General features: G+C 37.7%; 1 non-coding gene across 1 annotated transcript; it reads right to left on the minus strand.

Moving 5' to 3' along the window:
• Positions 1-9,525: 9,525 nt before the first annotated feature.
• LOC112781336 (small nucleolar RNA R71) lies at positions 9,526-9,629 on the minus strand. Its single transcript, XR_003192119.1, has one exon. It is a non-coding gene; the product is annotated as a small nucleolar RNA R71 (small nucleolar RNA).
• Positions 9,630-18,570: the final 8,941 nt, after the last annotated feature.

Here is an 18,570-nt window from a genome sequence, read left to right on the forward strand (position 1 = left end):
GCTCAGCTTTTGAGGAGGAAAGAACTTGGCTAAGAAAGCCGTGACCAGCTTATCCCAAGAGTTCAGGCTGTCTTTGGGTTGAGAGTCCAACCATATTCTAGCTCTGTCTCTTATAGCAAAAGGGAAAAGCATGAGCCTGTAGACTTCAGGATCTACTCCATTAGTCTTAACAGTATCACATATCTGCAAGAATTCAGTTAAGAATTGAAAAGGATCTTCAGATGGAAGTCCATGAAACTTGCAGTTCTGCTGCATCAGAGAAACTAATTGAGGTTTTAGCTCAAAGTTGTTTGTTCCAATGGCAGGAATGGAGATGCTTCTTCCATGTAAATTGGAATTAGGTGCAGTAAAGTCACCAAGCATCCTCCTTGCATTATTATTATTTTCGGCTGCCATCTCCTCTTCCTGTTCGAAAATTTCTGAAAGGTTATCTCTGGATTGTTGTAATTTAGCTTCTCTTAATTTTCTCTTCAGAGTCCTTTCAGGTTCTGGATCTGCTTCAACAAGAATGTTCTTGTTCTTGCTCCTGCTCATATGACAAAGAAGAGGGCACAAAGAAAATAATAATAATAATATGGATCCTTTATATCACAGTATAGAGGTCCTTGTGTTAGTAGAAGAAAAGAAGAAGAAAATCTGAACTCAGAGAGAGAGAGAGAGGGTTCGGATTTTTGGTGATGTGAGGAAGAGATGTTAGTAAATGAATAAATAAATAGAAGGAGATGAGGGAGAAGGATTTTTGAAAATAATTTTTGAAAAAGAGAAAGTGATTTTCGAAAATAGTTTTTGAAAAAGGTTAGTAGTAATTTTCGAAAATTCAAAATAAAAAAATATAATTAGTTAATTAAAAAGAAATTTTGAAAAAGAGGGAGATATTTTCAAAAATTAGAGAGAGAGAGAGAGTTAGTTAGGTAGTTTTGAAAAAGGTAGGAAACAAACAAAGAGTTAGTTAGTTGATTGAAACAAATTTTGAAAAGATAAGAGGTTAGGAAGTTAGAAAAGATATTTTGAAATCAAATTTTTGAAAAAGATAAGATAAGAAGATATTTTTGAAAAGATATGATAGAAATAAGTTTTTGAAAAAGATTTGATTTTTTTTTTTAAAATCACAATTAATGACTTGATTCACAAGAAATCACAAGATATGATTCTAAAACTTAAAGTTTGAATCTTTCTTAACAAGTAAGTAACAAACTTAAAATTTTTGAATCAAAACATTAATTGTTATTGTTATTTTCGAAAATTTGATATAAAAATGAGAAAAAGATTTTTTGAAAAATATTTCTGGAATTTTCGAAAATAACTAAGAAATTTGAAAAAGATTTGATTTTTTGAAAAAGATTTTGAAAAAGATAAGATTTTCAAATTGAAAATTTGATTTGACTTCATAAGAAACAACTTGATTTTGAAAATTTTTGAAAAAGTCAATCCAAATTTTCGAATTTGATGAGAGAAAAAGGGAAAGATATTTTTTTTTTTATTTTTGAATTTTTATGATGAGAGAGAAAAACAAGAAAAATGATGCAATGCATGAATGTTATGGATCAAAACAATGAATGCATGCAAGAATGCTATGAATGTCAAGATGAACACCAAGAACACTATGAAGATCATGATGAACATCAAGAACACACTTTTGAAAAATTTTTAATGCAAAGAAAACATGCACGACACCAAACTTAGAATTCTTTAATGCTTAGACACTAAGAATCCAAGAATGCATATGAAAAACAAGAAAAGACACAAAACATGCAAATGCAAAGATCAAACAAGAAGGCTTACCAAGAACAACTTGGAGATCATGAAGAACACTATGAATGCATGATTATTTTCGAAAAAATGCAAGATGCACATGCAATTGACACCAAACTTATAACATGACTCAAGACTCAAACAAGAATACAAAAAATATTTTTGATTTTTATGATTTTCTAATTTTTTTGTATTTTTTTTCGAAAATTATTTGAAAAACAAAAATAAGGATTTCAAAATCTTTAATATGAATTCCAGGAATCTTGTGCTCTTTAGTCTAAAGCTCCAATCAAAGGGTCAGACATGGCTTAATAGCCAGTCAAGCTTTAGAATGGATTTACATCCATTGAGGTGATTAGTTGAAGACCAATCCCAAAGGAGTTTGGGTATGGCTTTTCAGCCAGATAGGATTCAACATGTTACCATGAAACTCTAGAATTCATTCTTGAAAGTTTTGAAGCCATAGAATAATTTATTTTTGAAAACATTATTTTTATTATATTTTTGAAAACTTTTTTTTTTCGAAAAAAAAGAAAAATTTTTGAAAGATTTTTGAAAAATTTTTTAAAACAAAACAAAAAGAAAATTACCTAATCTGAGCAACAAGATGAACCGTCAGTTGTCCAAACTCGAACAATCCCCGGCAACGGCGCCAAAAACTTGGTGCGCAGAAATTGTGATTACACTTTAATTATGTAAAATTCATCGCTCTTTTCTTTCCCTGGTAATGGCGCCAAAAACATGATGCCAATACCACGGTTCACAACTTCGCACAACTAACCAGCAAGTGCACTGGGTCGTCCAAGTAATACCTTACGTGAGTAAGGGTCGAATCCCACGGAGATTGTTGGTATGAAGCAAGCTATGGACACCTTGTAAATCTCAGTCAGGCGGATACAAAATAGTAATGGGGTTTTCAAAATTAATAAAATAGCGATAGAAATACTTATGTAAATCATTGGTGAGAATTTCAGATAAGCGAATAGAGATGCTGTCGTTCCTCTGAACCTCTGCTTTCCTGCTATCTTCATCCAATCAGTCTTACTCCTTTCCATGGCTGGCTTTATGTGATACATCACCAGTGTCAATGGCTACTTTCGGTCTTCTCTCGGAAAAATGATCCAAATGCCCTGTCACGGCACGGCTAATCGTCTGGAGGCATCACCCTTGTCAATGGTTTCATCCTATCCTCTCAGTGAAAATGGTCAACGCACCTTGTCACGGCACGGCTATTCATCTGTCGGTTCTCGATCATGCTGGAATAGGATTTACTATCCTTTTGCGTCTGTCACTACGCCCGGCAATCGCGAGTTTGAAGCTCGTCACAGTCATTCAATCATTGAATCCTACTCGGAATACCACAGACAAGGTTTAGACCTTCCGGATTCTCTTGAATGCCGCCATCATTCTAGCTTACACCACGAAGATTCCGATTAAGAGATCTAAGAGATACTCATTCAGTCGAAGGTAGAACGGAAGTGGTTGTCAGGGACGTGTTCATAGGAAATGATGATGATTGTCACGTTCATCACATTCAGGTTGAAGTGCGAATGAATATCTTAGAAGCGAAATAAGAAGAATTGAATAGAAAACAGTAGTACTTTGCATTAATCTTTGAGGAACAGCAGAGCTCTACACCTTTATCTATGGAGTGTAGAAACTCTACCGTCAAAAATACATAAGTGAATGGAGTTCATTGGTCTCAGCCCCAGAGGGGAACTGGAGTAACCAAGACTGTGAATACAATGATAAAAAGTTCTATTTATAATAAACTAGTCACTAGGGTTTACAGAAGTAAGTAATTGATGCATAAATCCACTTCCAGGGCCCACTTGGTGTGTGCTTGGGCTGAGCTTGAGTGTTGCACGTGTAGAGGTCTTTCTTGGAATTGAACGCCAGCTTTTGTGCCAGTTTGGGCGTTGAACTCCACTTTGCAGCTTGTTTCTGGCGCTGGACGCCAGAATTGGGCAGAGAACTGGCGTTGAACGCCAGATTGCGTCATCTAAAATTGGGCAAAGTATATACTATTATATATTGCTGGAAAGCCCTGGATGTCTACTTTCCAACGCAATTGGAAGCGCGCCATTTTGAGTTTTGTAGCTCCAGAAAATCCACTTTGAGTGCAGGGAGGTCAGAATCCAACAGCATCAGCAGTCCTTCTTCAACCTCTGAATCTGATTTCTGCTCAAGTCCCTCAATTTCAGCCAGAAAATACCTGAAATCATAGAAAAACACACAAACTCCTAGTAAAGTCCAGAAATGTGAATTTAACATAAAAACTAATGAAAACATCCCTAAAAGTAACTAGATTCTACTAAAAACATACTAAAAATAATACCAAAAAGCGTATAAATTATCCGCTCATCACCCACCAATCTTCAGAATCTCGAATTCCTTGAGTATATTCTCTTCTTGAAGCATCATCCAAGCAGCGTACAACGACTTCTGACTTAACGCATCCGCCACTACATTAGCTTTCCCCAGATGGTAAATCAACTCAAAGTTGTAGTCCTTCAGTAACTCCATCCACCTCCTCTGCCGCATATTGAGCTCTTTCTGATCAAAGAGGTATTTCAAGATCTTGTGATCAGAGAAGAATCGGAAGTTAACCCCATATAGATAATGCCTCCACACCTTCAAGGCAAACACAACCGCATCAAGTTCCAAATCGTGCGTAGGGTAGTTAACTTCGTGAGATCTCAACTGTCGTGAGGCATACGTCACCACACTACAATGCTGCATCATCACGCACCTTAAACCCTTCAGTGAGTCATCACAGTACACCTCAAATGATTCATTTGGCTCAGGTAACACCAACACAGGCGCGGTGGTCAACTTTTGCTTCAATGCCTGAAAGCTCTCCTCACACTCAGGAGTCCAAACAAATGGCGCATCCTTGTGGGTTAACCTTGTCAATGGCAAGGCTATTTGCGAAAAGCCTTCGATGAATCTTCGGTAGTAGCTAGCTAAGCCCAGAAAACACCTTATCTCAGTTACTGAGGTTGGTTGCCTCCATTCCATCACTACTTCCACCTTAGAAAGATCTACAACTATCCCCTATTTACTCACCACGCGACCCAGAAACTTCACCTCACTTTTCCAGAATTCACATTTAGACAGTTTCGGATAGAGTTTCTTTTCCTTTAGTATCTGCAACACGGTCCTCAAGTGCTCTGCATGCTCCTCTTCCGTCTTAGAGTAAATCAGTATGTCATCAATTAAGACAACAATGAATTTATCCAGAAACGGATGGAAGACTCTGTTCATATAATCCATAAACACTGCAGGAGCGTTTCTCAACCCAAAAGACATCACAGTGTACTGGTAATGACCATAACGAGTCCTGAAGGTGATTTTAGGAATGTCCTCACCCCTCACCCTTATCTGGTGATAACCGAATCGCAAGTCGATCTTGGAGAAAATCCTAGCTCTTTGTAACTGATCCATGAGGCCGTCAACCCTTGGAAATGGGTACTTATTCTTTATTGTGACCAAGTTCAGCTACCTGTAGTCCACACAAAGTCGCATACTCCCATCTTTCTTCTTTACCAGTAACACTAGCGCACCCCACGGAGAAACACTAGGTCGGATAAAGTTCTTACCTAATAGATCCTCTAGCTGAGACTTTAGCTTGGCCATTTCCAACGGTGACATCCTATACGGAGCACTCGAGATTGGTCCAGCCTCAAGCATAAACTCAATAGCAAACTCAACTTCTCGGTTAGGTGGAAATTCATCAATATCGTTAGGAAACACCTATGGAAACTCACACACAATCGGAATTTGTTCCAATCTTTGATCATCACCCGAAACACCCACGGTTAACAACAAAATACCTTGACATTCGGCCCCAGAACAATTCACCATCATAGAGTTCAAGTAATAACTATTTGGCACAACTGGCCCTTTGATGAGCGGATAATTTATACGCTTTTTGGCATTGTTTTTAGTATGTTTTTAGTAGGATCTAGTTACTTTTAGAGATGTTTTCATTAGTTTTTATGTTAAATTCACATTTCTGGACTTTACTAGGAGTTTGTGTGTTTTTCTGTGATTTCAGGTATTTTCTGGCTGAAATTGAGGGACTTGAGCAAAAATCAGATTCAGAGGTTGAAGAAGGACTGCTGATGCTGTTGGATTCTGACCTCCCTACACTCAAAATGGATTTTCTGGAGCTACAAAACTCAAAATGGCGCGCTTCCAATTGCATTGGAACGTATACATCCAGGGCTTTCCAGAAATATATAATAGTCCATACTTTGCCCAAGTTTAGACGACGCAAACTGGCGTTCAACGCCAGCTTTCTGCCCAATTCTGGCATCCAGCGCCAGAAACAAGTTGCAAAGTGGAGTTCAACGCCCAAACTGGCACAAAAGCTGGCGTTCAACTCCAAAAATGACCTTTCCACGTGTAGACTTCAAGATCAGCCCAAGCACACACCAAGTGGACCCCGGAAGTGGATTTATGCATCAATTACTTACTTCTGTAAACCCTAGTAGCTAGTTTATTATAAATAGGACCTTTTACTATTGTATTAGACATCTTTGGACGCCTGGTTCTTAGATCAGAGGGGCTGGCCATTCGGCCTTGCCTAGACCTTTCACTTATGCATTTTCAACGGTAGAGTTTCTACACTCCATAGATTAAGGTGTGGAGCTCTGCTGTTCCTCAAAGATTAATGCAAAGTACTTCTATTTTCTATTCAACTCATCTTATTTTGCTTCTAAGATATTCATTCGCACTTCAACCTAAATGTGATGAACGTGACAATCATCATCATTCCCTATGAACGCGTGCCTGACAACCACTTCCGTTCTACATTAGATTGAATGAGTATCTCTTAGATCTCTTAATCAGAATCTTCGTGGTGTAAGCTAGAATGATGGCAGCATTCAAGAGAATCCGGAAAGTCTAAACCTTGTCTGTGGTATTCCAAGTAGGATTCAATGATTGAATGACTGTGACGAGCTTCAAACTCGCGATTGCTGAGCGTAGTGACAGGCGCAAAAGGATAGTAAATCCTATTCCCGCATGATCGAGAACCGACAGATGAATAGCCGTGCCGTGACAGGGTGCGTTGACCATATTCACTGAGAGGATAGGATGTAACCATTGACAAGGGTGATGCCTCCAGACGATTAGCCGTGCCGTGACAGGGCATTTGGATCATTTTCCCGAGAGAAGACCGAAAGTAGCCATTGACAATGGTGATGCATTACATAAAGCCAACAATGGAAAGGAGTAAGACTGATTGGATGAAGATAGCAGGAAAGCAGAGGTTCAGAGGAATGAAAGCATCTCTATTCGCTTATCTGAAATTCTCACCAATGATTTACATAAGTATTTCTATCACTATTTTATTAATTATTGTCGAAAACCCCATTACTATTTTATATCCGCCTGACTGAGATTTACAAGGTGACCATAGCTTGCTTCATACAAACAATCTCCGTGGGATTCGACCCTTACTCACGTAAGGTATTACTTGGACGACCCAGTGCACTTGCTGGTTAGTTGTGCAAAGTTGTGAACCATGGTATTGGCATCATGTTTTTGGCGCCATTACCAGGGAAAGAAAGAGCGATGAATTTTACATAATCAAAGTGTAATCACAACTTCTGCGCACCAAGTTTTTGGCGCCGTTGCCGGGGATTGTTTGAGTTTGGACAACTGACGGTTCATGTTGTTGCTCAGATTAGGTAATTTTCTTTTTGTTTTGTTTTCAAAAATTTTTCAAAAATCTTTCAAAAATTTCTCGTTTGTTTTCGAAAAAATCTTAAAAAAAAAGTTTTCAAAAATATAATAAAAAATAATGTTTTCAAAAATAAATTATTCTATGGCTTCAAAACTTTCAAGAATGAATTCTAGAGTTTCATGGTAACATGTTGAATCCTATCTGGCTGAAAAGTCATACCCAAACTCCTTTGGGATTGGTCTTCAACTAATCACCTCAATGGATGTAAATCCATTCTAAAGCTTGAATGGCTATTAAGCCATGTCTGACCCTTTGATTGGAGCTTTAGACTAAAAGAGCACAAGATTCCTGGAATTCATATTAAAGATTTTGAAATCCTTATTTTTGTTTTTCAAATAATTTTTGAAAAAATACAAAAAAATTAAAAAATCATAAAAAATCAAAAATATTTTTTGTGTTCTTGTTTGAGTCTTGAGTCATGTTATAAGTTTGGTGTCAATTGCATGTGCATCTTGCATTTTTCGAAAAAATCATGCATTCATAGTGTTCTTCATGATCTTCAAGTTGTTCTTGGTAAGTCTTCTTGTTTGATCTTTGCATTTGCATATTTTGTGTCTTTTCTTGTTTTTCATATGCATTCTTGAATTCTTAGTGTCTAAGCATTAAAGAATTCTAAGTTTGGTGTCTTGCATGTTTTCTTTGCATTAAAAATTTTTCAAAAATATGTTCTTGATGTTCATCATGATCTTCAAAGTGTTCTTGGTGTTCATCTTGACATTCATAGCATTCTTGCATGCATTCATTGTTTTGATCTAAAATTTTCATGCATTGAGTCTTTTTCATGTTTTTCCATCTCATAAAAAAAAAAACTTTCAAAAAATCAAAAAATATCTTTCCCTTTTTCTCTCATAAAATTTGAAAATTTGAGTTGACTTTTTCAAAAATTTTTAAAACCTAGTTGTTTTCTATGAGTCAAATCAAATTTTCAAATTTTATCTTTTTCAAAATCTTTTTCAAAAATCAAATCTTTTTCATTTTTTCTTATCTATTTTCGAAAATAACAATAACAATTAATGTTTTGATTCAAAAATTTTAAGTTTGTTACTTGCTTGTTAAGAAAGATTCAAACTTTAAGTTCTAGAATTATATCTTGTGATTTCTTGTGAATCAAGTCATTAATTGTGATTTTAAAAATCAAATCTTTTTTCAAAAAAACTAATTTCAATCATATGTTTTCAAAAATATCTTCTTATCTTATCTTTTTCAAAAATTTGATTTCAAAATATCTTCTCTAACCTCCTAACTTCTTATCTTTTCTTTTTAATTAACTAATTATTTTAATTTTTTATTTTTATTTTCGAAAATTTCTAACCTTTTCCAAAAACTATTTTCGAAAATCACTAACTCTTTTTCAAAAATTATTTTCGAAAATTCTCTTTCTCTCTCATCTCCTTCTTTTCTTCTACTCACACAGGGGAACCTCTATACCTGTGGTAAAAAGGATCCCTATTATTATTATTTTTCTGTGCCCTCTTCTTTGTCATATGAGCAGGAGCAAGGACAAGAATATTCTTGTTGAGGCAGATCCAGAACCTGAAAGGACTCTGAAGAGAAAATTAAGAGAAGCTAAATTATAACTATCCAGCAAGCTCCTGTCAAGAATTTTCGAACAAGAAGAGGAGATGGCAGCCGAAAATAATAATAATGCAAGGAGGATGCTTGGTGACTTTACTGCACCTAATTCCAATTTACATGGAAGAAGCATCTCCATTCCTGCCATTGGAGCAAATAATTTTGAGCTGAAACCTCAGCTAGTTTCTCTGATGCAGCAGAACTGCAAGTTTCATGGACTTCCATCTGAAGATCCTTTTCAGTTCTTAACTGAATTCTTGCAGATCTGTGATACTGTTAAGACTAATGGAGTAAATCCTGAAGTCTATAGGCTCATGCTTTTCCCCTTTGCTGTAAGAGACAGAGCTAGAATATGGTTGGACTCTCAACCTAAGGATAGCTTGAACTCTTGGGATAAGTTGGTCACGGCTTTCTTAGCCAAGTTCTTTCCTCCTCAAAAGCTGAGCAAGTTTAGAGTGGATGTTCAAACCTTCAAACAAAAAGATGGTGAATCCCTCTATGAAGCTTGGGAAAGATACAAACAGTTGACCAAAAAGTATCCTTCTGACATGCTTTCAGAATGGACCATCCTGGATATATTCTATGATGGTTTATCTGAGCTATCAAAGATGTCATTGGATACTTCTGCAGGCGGATCCATTCACCTAAAGAAAACACCTGCAGAAGCTCAAGAACTCATTGACATGGTTGCAAATAACCAGTTCATGTACACTTCTGAAAGAAATCCTGTGAATAATGGGACGCCTATGAAGAAGGGAGTTCTTGAAGTTGATACTCTGAATGCCATATTGGCTCAGAACAAAATATTGACTCAGCAAGTCAATATGATTTCTCAGAGTCTGAATGGAATGCAAGCTGCATCCAACAGTACTCAAGAGGCTTCTCCTGAAGAAGAAGCTTATGATCCTGAGAACCCTGCAATAGCAGAGGTAAATTACATGGGTGAACCTTATGGAAACACCTATAATCCATCATGGAGAAATCATCCAAATTTCTCATGGAAGGATCAAAAGCCTCAACAAGGCTTTAATAATGGTGGAAGAAACAGGTTTAGCAATAGCAAGCCTTTTCCATCATCCACTCAGCAACAGACAGAGAATTCTGAGCAGAATCCATCTAGCTTAGCAAATTTAGTCTCTGATCTATCTAAGGCCACTGTGAGTTTCATGAATGAAACAAGATCTTCCATTAGAAATTTGGAAGCACAAGTGGGCCAGCTGAGTGATGAGTATTTTGGTGAGAAACGAATCTCTCCCAAAACACCACAAATCTAACCGGCAAGTGCACCGGGTCGCATCAAGTAATAAAAACTCACGGGAGTGAGGTCGATCCCACAGGGATTGAAGGATTGAGCAATTTTAGTTTAGTGGTTGATTTAGTCAAGCGAATCAAGTGTTGATTGGGTGATTTGTGATTTGTAGAATGTAAATTGCATGAAATTAAAGAGAGCAGGAAATTAAATTGCTGAATCTTAAAGAACAAGAAATTAAATGGCAGAAACTTAGAGTGCAAGAAATGTAAATTGCGGAATCTTAAAGTGCAAGGAATGTAAATTGCTTGAAATGTAAAGGGGATTGGGATGTGGATTTGCAGAATTTAAACAAGAAAAAGTTAAATTGCATCAAACAGAAGGGTAAAAGGGAATTGGGATTGAACCGGATATGAAGCAGAAAAGTAAATGAACATAAGAAGCAGTAAACAGAAAACTGAAAATGGGAAATTCAGATCTCAGGACCCAGAGACTAGAAAACCAAGTCTAGATCTCAATGCCTTCCTAGATCCAAGAAGAACAATTGACAGGAAATTGTAAATTGCAAAGAAAAGAGATGAAAAGTAAGTAACAGAAACGGAAATTCAATTAAGCAGTAAATAAACAGCGAGATCCAAGATTGAGATTGAAACAGAATTTCTTCAATTCTCCAATCCAAGATCCAAGACAAAAGTAAAATGAAATTGAAAGCAATGGAAACAAAGAAATTAAAGTTCAAAAGCTCTCCGAAAACTATTATGAAAATTCCAAAAGGAAAGCTCCCTTAATAACTTGAATTCTATCCTATTTATACACTTTCCAAAATGATCTTCAAGCCTTGAGTTGGGCCTTTGTTCTTGGTGAAATTGGGTTGAAAGAGGCCTTGGTTGATTGCTCTTGAAGTTTGAAGAAGAACCGAATTGAACCAATTGAACCGGTTTTGAAGTTGGCCAAAGCTGGTCTTAACGTTAGGGCCAAAGTTAGGGGTCTAACTTTGACCCCAACTTTTCATAGCAGCAAGCCACATCCTTCTGGTTTGGACGTTGGTGCCAACGTTAGGGGTCTAACTTTGACCCTAACGTTGGCAATGCTTAGTGCTAGTGGCGCCAACGTTAGCCTCCAAGTTAGGGGGCTAACGTTGGCGCAAACGTTGGCCTTCCTCCTTTGTAATTTAAGTAACAACGTTAGCCTGCAAGTTAGGGGGCTAACGTTGGCGCAAACGTTGGTGCCCAGGGGGGAAACTTCTCAAGTTCCAACGTTAGCCTCCAAGTTAGGGGGCTAACGTTGGAGCCAACGTTGGCCACTTCGTTGCAATGTCATGTGCCAACGTTAGCCTCCAAGTTAGGGGGCTAACGTTGGCTCAAACGTGGGGAGCCCAGGGAGTGATTTTCATGCCCAACGTTGGCCTCCAAGTTAGGGGGCTAACGTTGGGGCTAACTTCATGCATCCCGGTTCAATTTCACTTATTCCATTGTCCTCTCTTCACTCCTAGCCATTCCTCTTTGCTTCAACCTTTCTCCAAGCTTTCTTCACCTATCATTGATCAACCAAACTAATCAAAGCTATGCTCAAAATCATGAGATATTCAATCTTTCATAATATGCAACAAATATAGCCTAAAACCTCATGAAATGGCATGAATTCATATATGGTTGGTTCAATCAAGGGAAACATGAAAATCTACTCAATTAGCTTGCTTGTGGCTTAAGAAAGTGCATAATTCTAATGAAAACAAAAGAAAAAGACTAGCTAAAATAGGCTAAGATGACTTGTCATCACAACACCAAACTTAAAGCTTGCTTGTCCCCAAGAAAGAAATGAATTATTAAGAAGAAAGAATGAAATGGAAGAGGAAGTTCATGCTAGCAGAGTATTATTGATAGTTCATGGGGTTTTGTGTGGATATGTAAATACTCACCTCTTATTGATTTCTAGGCCTAGAAAGTCTCCTTCAAGCTTCAAATGACATACTGCTATGACCTCTCATTATTCCTTTATCCTTGGCTATTACTTTATTCAAAAGCTTTATTTGAGTGTCATGTGTAGCAAGTTCATTTTCTTTTCTTTATACTTGACACATTATTCACCATAGACACTTGGCTCACATTCCTTCTTAAAACATTGATGCCCAGCACCTCTTTGGGCTACTAAATGCCTTGTAGTTAGGTTACTCTTGATAGTGGACTTTCAGCTGATGATCCCGGGTGAGTTAACCCAAGTCACCAAGTGTTGATGCACTCCAAAGAGCTTAATAATCCAAGCAGATCCTAATACAAAGACACCACAGGCATATATTCTAAGGTTCAAGCTATTGGTGTCCAGCTTTGTTTCTTTTTGTTTTTCTTTTGTTTTGCCATTTTTTTGGCTCTCTTTGTTCTTTCCTTCTTTTTGTTTTTCTTTCTAACCAAGGAATTCAATTCAATTGAGATTCATAGACAGTAGGCCACTCTTTACTTAGAAGGAGATATCCTAGCTCTTTATTCACTAAAAGTGAGCTATTATACAATCACACACATACCACCACTTACTTTTATTCCACTTCTATCTAACAGAGACCATTTCACTTCACATTCAAACTGTTCTTTTATTGAATTTAAAGATGCAGGGGACAATACATACTTCTTGTTAAGTGAAAATGAACACACAAGCAAACACATAAACTAGCCTACTTATTTTGAAAGAAACAAACATAATGCAAAGACTTTTAAATGACTACTTAAAAATGCAAAGACAGATTAGAACAGATAGAATGCATGTTGTGATGAACAAGGAGCAAGTCCACCTTTCATTTGTCATGCCTTTTCTTTCTCCTTTCATACACTTGGCTGCTAGTGTTCCCACCATCCTTGTTTGGTTCTTGTTGATCTTGCCAAAAGCCAGCCCTATTCATAGCTTCTTCCACTCTATCTTCAAGTCTCATAGCCCTGTTCACTTCCATCTCACTTCTCATTTTGAAAAATTCATCAAAGGTTGGGAATGCCGGATCCATATTGTGCATATGTTCTCCAATATAGTTTAGTTTGATTTGGCTATTGACATTATAATCAGCTTGCACTTCATACCTTGCTTCTTGGAGTGTTGTGAACTCCTTGAAAGCCTTCAAACTTTCAGCTTGCATTTGTTCTAGCTTCCCAAAAGATTCATGAGATTGAAAGGCATGTTCTTCTTGTATTGCAAGAAATCTTGACTCGAATTCATTTTGTTTGTTTATTATTCTTAGCTCTCTTTCTTCTTGTGCTTGTTGGTTTTGCATGTACAGAGAATGATATTCCTCTTGCCTTGCTTGGATTCTTGTGTATTGTTGAGATAACCTCCCTATTGCTTCTTGCATTTGAGTCATATCCATATTGCCATGTGCGAAAAAATGTGGCTGCTCCTCCTCCTCTTGTGGCTCTTCTTCCGTGTGTGGCTCATCTTCTTCCATTTGCTCTTCTCCTTCCCTTGCCTTTGCCGTGATCATTCTCAAGGAGTGGCAGATTTCTTCCTTGAAGCATGTGATAGGATTTTGTCCTTATGCTATGCTTTCCTTTGTCTTGTCTTTTTCATTGAAGATTCTTTGACCTCCTAGTCATCACAACAAGACACATACATTAGTCTTATCCTACCGCAGCAATATTGTTCTTTTTAGTAAAAATATGTGAACTACCAATTCTTATCTCATGTGAACCGTGACACTTCCTTTGGAGGACACCAAACTTGATGTTTGGTAATATATAAAGAAAATGAGTTTCTTCCTCCAATTAGTGAAGTTTAAATGTTCATAAGAATTGTTTTCATCATACTTTCTTTTTCTCTTTTTTTTCATGAAGGATTAATTGTATCCTTGAATTGGTGCATCAAGGTTTGATGAACACCAATCTTATTTCTTGTCAAAGGGTTCATCACAATTAATGCCTTCATTATAAAAAAAATTCTATTTATGAAGTTTTGAAAAATAACAAAAGTATGATTATTGATGCATGAATTTCAAATTTTCATGAAGCTATGTGGACACCAAACTTAGTGTTCGGCTATATGCTCTATCAAAACATTTTAAGCATGTGAAACAAAATCCTTTATGATATTGGTTAAGTGTGCTTGAAGACACACCAAACTTAGCATATGTTTCAAAATAGTGCATGCAATAAATGGACACGTTCATGAAAAGAGAAAAGAATTCATGCATCAAGTGATCATAATTTATTGAATGTAAAATGACAAGAATCTTAAAGCATGGGTTGCCTCCCATGGAGCGCTCTTTTATTGTCACTAGCTTGACATTGAAGCTTTCTTTTATGGTGGTTGGTGCTTGTAGGGCCTCAATTTGTCTCCCCTGACCGTGATCCTCTTCTTTGTTCTCTGGTGTTCAATTTCAGCATGTTCTAATGATAGTATGTTGCTGACAGTGTAGTAATCCTCGGTTTGTTGATTTGTCTCCAGCTGTTGATATACCAGTTGCACTTTGTCACCTTTAGAAAGCCCCTCTGTTGGAATCTTTCTATTCTTCCAACCCCTTTTTGTTTTGTTTCTGCGCTTCATCTTTCCTTTTGTTGATCTTTCTTTTCTGGTTGTAGGCTTTCCTTGGGAACCTCCCTTCTCAGTGGCCAGTACTCTAACATCTTTTTGGGCTTTTTCATCAGTCTGCACATTCCTTAGCATTGGGATGTTGCTGTGACTTTCCTGGGCACTCTTCATATAGTCTTTCTTCTCCTTGCTGAATTGTGCCTCTGGTAATACCTTCAGAGTGATGCTCTGGTCGTGCATCCTGAGAGTTAATTCCCCTTCCTCTACGTCTATGATAGCTCTAGCAGTGGCCAAGAATGGCCTTCCCAGTATAACAGAGTCACCATCATCATCGTTTGATTCTAGAACCACAAAGTCAGCAGGGTATATAAAACTGTCCACCTTGACCAAGAGATTTTCAATTACACCCCTGGGGTATACCATTGACTTGTCTACCAACTCCAGAGACATTTGTACTGGTTTGACCTCTTCTATATGCAGCTTTTTCATCAAGGAGGATGATATTAAGTTAATACTTGCTCCGAGATCACACATTGCTTTAGTGATTGTCAATTTCCCAATGGTGCAAGGCAACAAGAAGCTCCCTAGGTCCTCAAGTTTGGGAGGAAGCCCCTTTTGAATCAAGGCTCTGCATTCCTCAGTGAGTAATATGGTTTCCCTTTCAAGCCAACTTCTTTTCTTGTTGATAAGATCCTTCAGAAACTTGGAATATAGAGGCATTTGCTCAAGTGCTTCAGCCAAGGGAATGTTGATTTCCAGCTTCTTAAAAATCTCAAGGAATTTGTGGAACTGCTTGTCTTTCATCTCTTTGTTGAACCTCTGAGGGTAAGGCAGTGGGGGTGTGATGCTTTTTCCCATTTGCTGCTGCCCCTGAGCTACTTCCTTTGAGCTATGTGGCTGGTTGTTCCTCTCTTTGAGTTTCTCAGTGTCTTTGTTTGGCATCACATTTTGCTCCTTATCCTCATCTGCCTTTGTTTGATTCTCATCCTCTGTTGGTTCTTTGATGTTTTCTGCTTGCTTCCTTGTAGTGTCATTGTTGCTTGTCAATGCTCTTCCACTCCTTAATTGTATTGCCTTGCATTCCTCCTTGGGATTTGGAATTGTGTCACTGGGCAGTGCGTTTGAAGATCTCTCAACAGATACTTGCTTGGAGATTTGCCCCATCTGTCTCTCTAGGCTCTTTATAGAGGCTTCCTGATTCTTGGCTACCATTTCTTGGTGTTTCAACATTTTGTCTATCATGGCCTCCAAGTGAGTGATTCTTTGGGCTTCAGGTGATACTTGAGGTGGGTTATGAGATGTGGGTGGTGAATGGTAGGCATTTTGGTTGGTGGGTTGGTTATTAGATTGGTATTGGTTGATGTTGGGGTAGTTGTTTTGAGGTTTTCTGAAGGGGTTTTGGTTAGTCTGCTGCTGGTTGTGATTTTGGTTGTTTCTTGGATTGTGTTGGTTTGAGTTCCTCTGCCATGGTTGTTGGTTTTGGGTATGGTTATCTCCCCATCTGAGGTTTGGGTGGTTCTTCCAGGATGGATTGTATGTATCACCATACACTTCATTGGGTCCTTGGTTGTGCATATACTGAACTTGCTCTTGTTGTTGTTCTTCTTGAGTTTCTTCACTCTGTCCCCATGTGGTTGATGGTTGGCTAGTGTTGACTGCTGCAACTTGGAGACTATCAATCCTCTTGGCCATTTGCTCAAATTGTTGTTGAATTTGCTGCTGCATCATCTTGTTTAGAGCTAGGATTGAATCCACTCCTTCTAATTCCATTACTCCTCTTCTTTGTGATGGTTGGCGGCTTCTTTGATGAGCAAAGAAATATTGGTTGTTGGCCACCATATCCACAAGATTCTGAGCTTCCTCAGCAGTTTTCATTAGTTGTAGTGAACCTCCAGCAGAATGATCTAATGCCTCCTGAGATTTCAATGTCAGGCCTTCATAGAAATTTTGTAGCACGTCCCATTCATTGAACATCTCTGGAGGACATTTTCTGATTAAGGCTTTGTACCTTTCCCATGCTTCATACAAGGATTCAGCATCTAATTGTGTGAATGTCTGCACCTCAGTTTTTAGCCTGATGACTCTTTGGGGTGGATAGAATTTTGCTAGAAATTTAGTCACCAAGTCATCCCAACTAGTGATACTTCCTTGGGGAAAAGTTTCAAGCCATTGTGCAGCCTTATCCTTCAATGAGAACGGGAACAACAGAAGCTTGTAAGTTTCAGGATTCACGCCATTGGATTTGACAGTGTCACAGATCCTTAAGAAGGTAGATAGATGTTGATTTGGATCCTCCAATGGTCCTCCCCCAAATGAGCAATTGTTCTGGACCAATGTGATGAGTTGTGGTTTCAGTTCAAAGTTATTTGCATTGACATTAGGGGTGAGAATGCTACTTCCACAATGTCTAGCATTTGCAAAGGTATAGGAAGCCAATACTCTCCTCTGTTGTGGTTGATTATTGACTCCTCCTTCTGGATTAGATGTATCTCCTTCCATCTCGTGGAATTCTTCGTCTGATTCCCCTTCTCCAACAATACTTTTCCCTCTTTCAGCTCTTCTTAACCTCCTGAGAGTTCTTTCGTCTTGTTCATGAAAATTGGGTATAGCTCTTCTTGTACCTGACATACAAGCAGAACATAAGAGCACACAAACCAGTTACACTTCAATCTACTGCTAGAATGAAGTTTTAGTTAGCTTAAGCAAAAATTCAAACAGTTAGTGGGTTAGTCAAAATTTAAAGAAAAATAAAGAAAAGTTGCTTGATCTAGACCACCACCTCGCTTAATCATTGTCAATCTAATCAATCCCCGGAAACGGCGCCAAAAACTTGATGAGTATTTTGGTGAGAAACGAATCTCTCCCAAAACACCACAGATCTAACCGGCAAGTGCACCGGGTCGCATCAAGTAATAAAAACTCACGGGAGTGAGGTCGATCCCACAGGGATTGAAGGATTGAGCAATTTTAGTTTAGTGGTTGATTTAGTCAAGCGAATCAAGTGTTGATTGGGTGATTTGTGATTTGCAGAATGTAAATTGCATGAAATTAAAGAGAGCAGGAAATTAAATTGCTGAATCTTAAAGAACAAGAAATTAAATGGCAGAAACTTAGAGTGCAAGAAATGTAAATTGCGGAATCTTAAAGTGCAAGGAATGTAAATTGCTTGAAATGTAAAGGGGATTGGGATGTGGATTTGCAGAATTTAAACAAGAAAAAGTTAAATTGCATCAAACAGAAGGGTAAAAGGGAATTGGGATTGAACCGGATATGAAGCAGAAAAGTAAATGAACATAAGAAGCAGTAAACAGAAAACTGAAAATGGGAAATTCAGATCTCAGGACCCAGAGACTAGAAAACCAAGTCTAGATCTCAATGCCTTCCTAGATCCAAGAAGAACAATTGACAGGAAATTGTAAATTGCAAAGAAAAGAGATGAAAAGTAAGTAACAGAAACGGAAATTCAATTAAGCAGTAAATAAACAGCGAGATCCAAGATTGAGATTGAAACAGAATTTCTTCAATTCTCCAATCCAAGATCCAAGACAAAAGTAAAATGAAATTGAAAGCAATGGAAACAAAGAAATTAAAGTTCAAAAGCTCTCCGAAAACTATTATGAAAATTCCAAAAGGAAAGCTCCCTTAATAACTTGAATTCTATCCTATTTATACACTTTCCAAAATGATCTTCAAGCCTTGAGTTGGGCCTTTGTTCTTGGTGGAATTGGGTTGAAAGAGG

Source organism: Arachis hypogaea, chromosome 19, assembly GCF_003086295.3.
Source record: "Arachis hypogaea cultivar Tifrunner chromosome 19, arahy.Tifrunner.gnm2.J5K5, whole genome shotgun sequence".
In the NCBI taxonomy this organism is placed as follows: Eukaryota; Viridiplantae; Streptophyta; class Magnoliopsida; order Fabales; family Fabaceae; genus Arachis; species Arachis hypogaea.